General features: G+C 34.7%; 1 long non-coding RNA gene across 1 annotated transcript; it reads right to left on the bottom strand.

Annotated features, from left to right (window-relative positions):
• Nucleotides 1-1,936: 1,936 nt before the first annotated feature.
• On the bottom strand, nt 1,937-4,795 carry LOC147517674 (uncharacterized). The gene is made up of 2 exons (XR_015213929.1): nt 3,965-4,795; nt 1,937-2,332 (listed from the first exon to the last, which is right to left on the bottom strand). It is a non-coding gene; the product is annotated as an uncharacterized LOC147517674 (long non-coding RNA).
• Nucleotides 4,796-7,179: the final 2,384 nt, after the last annotated feature.

The raw sequence follows: 7,179 nt of genomic DNA, 5'->3' as shown, positions 1-7,179 counted from the left end.
GTGAGAATGGATTGAGCCCTGACCGAGCTCATATATAGTCTTGATACATGGACTCTTTTTTGAATGGAAAGTTGGAGGAGGCCCGGAAGTATTATGAAGAGATGAAGGAGAAAGGATTTTTGCGGAACCAAAAAGCGGAAGAGATGCTTCAAGCTTTAAGCCTCTACCGAGTGACTATCACTGGAACATTGGATTTCAATAATCAAACGGGTTTGGATTCCTTGAAAAAGAACCCCAAAGTTGTCTTGAACACGCCTAGCTATGAAAAGGATTTTCAAACTACCAAACCGAAAGATTACGGGAGAAGGGTTTCTCTTTTTGGAGAAGTAGGATCTAGTAGTATATCTTGAATGGGACTCCTCACGTAGCCTTTGATATTGACTTCCATAAAGGTTTTAATCCGGTGTGCAAGGTATATAATAAACATCATTTTTGTTATTTATAGATGCTTTTTTTCTAGATTTTTCCCAGAACTTGTTATAGTTGTCATTTGCATGAACTCTCCTTGGCGAGTCGGGTTTCAAACAAAGAATGTTTGTTAACAAACTGCCTAATGTTGACAATGAAATAAAGATATGCACAAAAATGTAATGGGTATTAACATCAAGTCATTCTTCAACAGGGTAAAAACCTCAAGCTCTGAGCCATTTGATATCCATCTCAAAGTTTGAATTATATGTTCTCTATAGTCAGTTACTCAGTTATTCCTAGTTCTTATTGCACCAAACAAAATATCAAATGTTATGTTCTTTGTGACTCAACTTTTTGAAGTGCTGTGTGTAGAGTTGGATTGTTAGGAACTGTTGGTATCAGGTTTCAGTAGTATGTAATGATCACACAGTTTCAAAGTAGTGTTAATGCATTTGAAGTTTCTATGACGTCTAGGTTATTTAAGCTATATATATGGTCAAAAAATAAAGGGCAATGTCTCAATTCTGAGTACTGTGCTAAGACAGACCAAGGTTAGTGTTTTGCTTAGAGCAGTTTCAAATGCGCTATTTTGCTATAAAGATTTACTTAAGGCAAATGGAAGCTCATTATGGATTAATGAGAAGCAACCTGCAAGTAGTGGCCAGTGATTGAGTTAGGAAATTTGATTTTGACCCTATCGAGCATTGCTGGTAGTATAACAGATGATGACAGACAAATTTTTATTTTTGTGACACTCTTCACAAAACAAAAAATCTTGGCCCATAAATTACCAACTCGTAATTCAAGATCATGCCTGTGGTCTTGTTAAAAGGATTTGCTACCTCTAGAGTAGATGGAACCTAATTAACGCCAACAAAACATAATATTTATGAAACCACTAACCTCGAAAGTCTTTGGATATCCGTAGAGTATTTGTGATTGTCTCCTCGAGTGAAGCACTACCAACAACACTCCTGTGGAAGCTCATAAAGAAGCTGCACTCAAGGAAATGAATGCATCTCGAACATCCTCCCGGGGAAGGTTGCAAGGCAAAATAGTACCATTTGGTAAATATGTAGGTACATCTTTCATGGAGTGAACAACAATATCAATATCACTATTTAAAAGTGCCTCATCTATTTCTTTCGTAAAAAATCCTTTACCACCTATATCTACAAGGGGCTGATCTAAGATTTTGTCACCAGTTGTTTTTATTATTACAATATCAATGGCCCCTTCTTCAGCCAATTTTGAATGCAAAGCAATGAGCTTTGCTCGTGTTTCGTAAGCCTGCGCAAGTGCAAGTGGGCTGTTCTACATAAGGAACAAAGTGAATTCATCCAAGATGCATATGCAGTGTAAATCGACCAAATGCCCAAAAATAATAAGTAGCTAAAATATTTACAACAATAAGTGTAAATGGACTGACGCCAAAAACAATAATTGCTAGGAAAAAATGAGCACATTCAGTAAAAAAGAAAGGAGTTACACCACTACCTGATAAGTAAAATTACTCAGAAAAACATGAAGACAAAGGTGCTACAATAAAATTCCAGAGTGCTAAAACACATCATAACAAAAATGTGTCGTGTATTCGAATTTGCTAGAAACAACTTAACGTACAACCTTTCCGATTCTTGAGCTTATCATTCCACACCAAAATAACTAAACAAAGAAGTCGTTCGAGTAGAACAAATCCATTACTACAATCACCATCAACCGCAATTGATCTGCCAATCATCCTATTGTATAAAACAACATATTACTTATTTTGAGAGAGAACCGTGTCAACGCTGACTGGCTTTCCATCCTCTAGGAGTACCTCAACTACGGTTCCTGACTGATCAGAGAGTACCGTGTCAACACTGACTGGCTTTCCATCCTCCAGGAGTACCTCAACTACGGTTCCTGACTGATCAGCCTGAAGTAAAAAAAGAAACAAAAAGTAGAGTTACACAACAAAGCCTGTGCATGACATGATTTACAAATTTTCAGTAGAACCACCACTTGTTAAGCAGGAATTTGTTTGTTTTTCTTCAAACTTTAATAAAAATTGACCTTGAAGACTCTTAATTAAAATGTATGACGCAAATACTTTAACTGATCAATATAAGAAAGAAAAAAAAACGGCGGATTCTCAGTAAATACCTTTCTTTAAGAAGTAAACGAATCTAGTAAAATTGCTTTGTTGTTCTTATAATATATCCTAAAGTTCAAACCAAATTAAACTTCAGATGACCCGCTTGCATCATGGAATTATCCATATGATCAAAACCTTTGTCTCCCCGATTCCTAAAAGGTAGGATCAACACCGAGAAGAGTTTCAAATGATAAAAACTAAAAGCAAACCCATCCAACTAAACAGGGTCAAACATTGCACACCTTCGATCTGATCAAATGATTCCTCTCCTCGGGATTCTCGATATCTCAACAACCTCTATTGGCGAGACATAAGTAGTTCCACTCTCTTTAGATCTCCCGAAATTTCCTTATCACTATCGCCAGTTCCATTTAAATTTTCGAACAAAACACCATTGTCATGAGAGGAAGGAAGCCGGTCAAAACAATCTTCTCATGATCCATCATAGCCACATCACCAATAGTAAATATTTAGGAAGCCATTGCACGCTAAAAACAAATGTCACTAATATCAATTGTTCTTCTTATCCACTTCACTCAAATACAACCAAACCCTCGATATGACACAAAAGAAATCAATCACTTCTCAAATATTTGACTCGACAACCCAGTGACAACCTACGCTCCTCTTTTTTAATATCAGTGACAACCTACGCTTCTCAAATATCAAGACTCGACAACCCAGTGACAACTCGCAAGAGAAACTTTTAAAAATAGAGAACGGATTTGAGAGAGTGATTCACAGAGGAAAAAAAGATACATGTTGATCTTGGATTGTCAATAGAAATTAGATTGGTGATGATTGAAGAAACAAAGATGGTTTGCCGTTTTTTTTCCTATAAAAACCCATCCTTTCTCTTGCCTTCACAATTCGTGTAAGATTGCTTCAAGATTCACGTTAAGCCTTTGATCTGAAACACGGTACTAAAATGAAAGAGAACTTGTTGTTTTTTTTTTTTTTTTTTTTTTTTTTTTTTTTTTTTTTCCCCGTGAAGAGTTTTGTTTTTTTATGTTTGTTTGGGTTACGAACAATTGAAATCTGCAAAAAAAGGGCATAGATTTACTTTTTTGAAGAAAAATCTGACGTGTCAGTCCCAGAGAAAAAGGAGAGGCTGACGTGGGTGGTCTTTGATTAGCTATATTGTTTAGAAAAAGTTAGAGACTGTGAAACTCTAGATAGGATTGTTTCTTTATTTATATCCTAATTTTTCATAATTAGTAATAGAGTTAAGAAAAAATTGGAGTTTTTGTGAGTGCTCCAAAAAAAATAGAGGGTCTTGTTATTGACAGACCCCATTTTGTGTCGGGCAGACCCCGACCCAATTTGGGAGCGGGTTAACTTCATTCTCCGTTTCCGTTTGCGTTTCCTCTATCAGCAAACTTCTTTACGTTCTTTACGTTTAAGCAAACATACCTTCTTTACGTTTAAGCAAGAGTTCAAAAGAAACATCCCAACCTTCGTCTCCGTCTCTGTTTCCTCCACTCCACCAAATTGTGTTGAATAAATTTGGTTTTTTAGATTATCTCCTTTCGGGAAATCTTCCACCTTTATATGCCAAAGAAATTTACAAGGATAGCTTCTTGGGAAATCCAGGTTTGTGTGGAGATTTAGTGGGATTGTGTCCAAGAGGACAACATGATAAGACCAAAGTTTCGGTGAGGTTGGTACTGATCTTTGTTCTTGCTTGTGTACTTTTTGTTGTTGGGGTTGGTTGGTTTGTTTTGAAGTATAGGAGTTAAAAGAAGAAGAAGAAGGGTATTGAAAATGCGAAGTGGACATTGACGTCGTTCCACAAATTGGGATTTAGTGAATATGAGATCTTGGATTGTTTAGATGAGGATAATGTAATTGGAAGTGGTGCTTCTGGAAAGGTTTATAAGGCTATACTTAGTAATGGCGAAATAGTCGCAGTTAAGAAGCTCTGGACAGTATCACAGAAAGAAGAAAATGGTGATATTGATGAGAAGGGCCAGTTTAAAGACGATGGGTTCAAACTTCAAAGTAGAGGTTGACAGAAAATTGACATTTCTTGCGATCTTTTGTTCTATGATTGCACTATACGTTTCATAATTTTAACAATTACACTGTGGAAGGTTTCAAACGACCTTTGCATACCGTGAGAATTCACTTCATACGACACCACGAGGTCGTTTGGGGTTAGCTTTTGTGACCCAACCGGGTCGTGTGGGAATTGGATTCAATAACGATTTAGCACGTGTTGTTTGGGCTTTAGCTTCTGCAACCCAGCCGTCGCTACGATCGGTATTTTTTTCAAATTTTAAACCTGTCTTCTAACATCTCTCTTTATAGTATGATTTTTTGAATTCTAGTTATAATCTAAAAAATAATATAAAAACATTAGGAGGGTTTGAATATAATTTGAAATGATTTTTTGGATGAGGTTTTTTTAGGTAAATTATTTTAAATAATATGAAGCTAATTCTAATTTCAATAAAGTTTGTAGAATAGTTTTTTTAAATTATTTAAAAAAGAGGAGCCCATTAGAATAATTAAGGGAGGTGGTTCTAAAATCATAAAAATAGAGATTACAAATACACAATTCGGTTGAGAAATTTTCCTCCTAAAGATCCGGCTATCATATAGTGTAGATAAGTGTTGTTTGGGCTTTAGCTTCTGCAACCCAGCCGGGTCGTTTGGGAATTGGATTCAATAATTGACGGTGTCCCAACGATTTAGCAGTGTCACTCTAGCTTCCTCTGGACGACTTCACTAGGTCGATTGAGCAAACTACATAACGATATTTATGGGCATCTAGATATGTTTGTTTTTGGAAATTCTTGGACTGCAAATTATTTTTTGGATTTTTTTTTGGAAGTGGGGTCTTTTAGGGTAAGGGCAATAAGAGGTTGTAACAAGTTACGTTCGATGTAGGTGAGGGTTGCCCAACACAAATTACGATTTTTTTTGTCAATGACAAATTTGTAAAATAATTTTTTTTTAGGGTCCGCCCAGCACAAAATGGGTTGTGCCCATAGCGAGCATGGCCCAAAATATCGCCGATATATCCGATATCTCGCTGATATATCTCGGTAAATTGGTACATCGATATCGATATTTCCGACATATATCCACCGAATATTGAACCCTCTTTTTTTCCGAGATATATCGGAATTTCCGATATGAAACTTTATATCACCGATATAATCGATATTTCTGATATAATCGATATATATCAGTTGACTTTTTGACCATTTTTAAATCTAAATCCGATATTTCCAATATATTTCCGATATATTTCCGACCTTTGGGTTACCACTAGCCATGAGTTACCAACTTGCATTCTAACACTCACACAAATTTCCAATTTTTTCAAAAAAAACGTAAAAAGCCTTCGAAATGATTGGTTACTGAATTTCTAAACGAATAAACAGTAAAAAATGTAAAAATATCATAATTCACGATTTTTACCAATTTTTTTTGATAATGGGTTTCTTTCTATTAATTTATTTTAATATTTTATTTTCTAAATTGCAAATATTTGTAAGATATCCTAAGATATAACAAGACTTTATATATATTATAGTCACATTGTAAATGAATCCAAGCAAAAACATGGACTTAAAAGTTGAAATAAGGGTTGATTTTTGGTAGATATGATCTCCCCACTATGGAGAACATATTCACAAAAAGTCAACTCATTCAGAGAAGTCTAACATTAGAACATGCTCACAAAATTTTTAGACCATTAGATGAAAAGTTCAAAAATGAACACAAATGAACACTAACTTTTACACGGTTAGACATATTCAAATATTATGATTTTTTGTGAGACTGATCTTCATAATGGGGAGATCATCTCCACAAAAAACTAGGCCTTAATTCATTTGTATATCGAAAATGTGGCTATAATGTGCGCATAATGAATGTTCCGTTTACAACATTTTTTATATAATGTTTTATACAATACTCCCCACCGGACCCTTCAAGATGTTTTAAATTAAGGCTAATTTTTAGTGGATAAGATGTTCTCACTATGGATATGATCTCCACAAAAAATTGGGTCCTTCGAAGATTTCTACGTTTGCCAAAAAAGGGTTACAAAATCGATAGTTCTGGACCGTTGATAAAAATTTATAGGTTGAGTAATTTTTCTCATAGTTAGGAGTTTTCAAATGAGCTGAATTTTTGTGGAGATGATCTCCATGGTGTGAAGATCATATCTACAAGGAATCAAGGCTTAATTCATATTTTCAACGAGTATTGTATAAAATTAATTGTTGTATAAAAAAGTGTTGTAAACTAGTGAACTACCCCATATATATATATATATGAGCAAGTTCCGTTTACCACACTTTTTATACCATAGTTTATATCATACCCTATAACTTTACCTACAACGTGAATTATAATCTAGTTTTTTGTGGATGTGTTCAACTAACCATGAATATCAACTCTATAAAATTTCAACTCATTTGACAATGTTTAACTATGTCAAAAGGTGATTGCAAAATCTAAAAATCTGAGCCTTTTAAAAACAATCAAAATTGAAAACAATTTTTAACTAGGTTAGATATTTCCAAATTAGATGAATTTTTGTGGAGATGTTATCTATGGTTAGTAGATCATATCCACAAATTATTAGCACTTAACTCATTTGGTAAGGAAGT

Source organism: Coptis chinensis, chromosome 2 (assembly GCF_015680905.1).
Source record: "Coptis chinensis isolate HL-2020 chromosome 2, ASM1568090v1, whole genome shotgun sequence".
Lineage (NCBI taxonomy): Eukaryota > Viridiplantae > Streptophyta > Magnoliopsida > Ranunculales > Ranunculaceae > Coptis > Coptis chinensis.
This window is presented reverse-complemented; position numbering and strand designations above follow the sequence as displayed.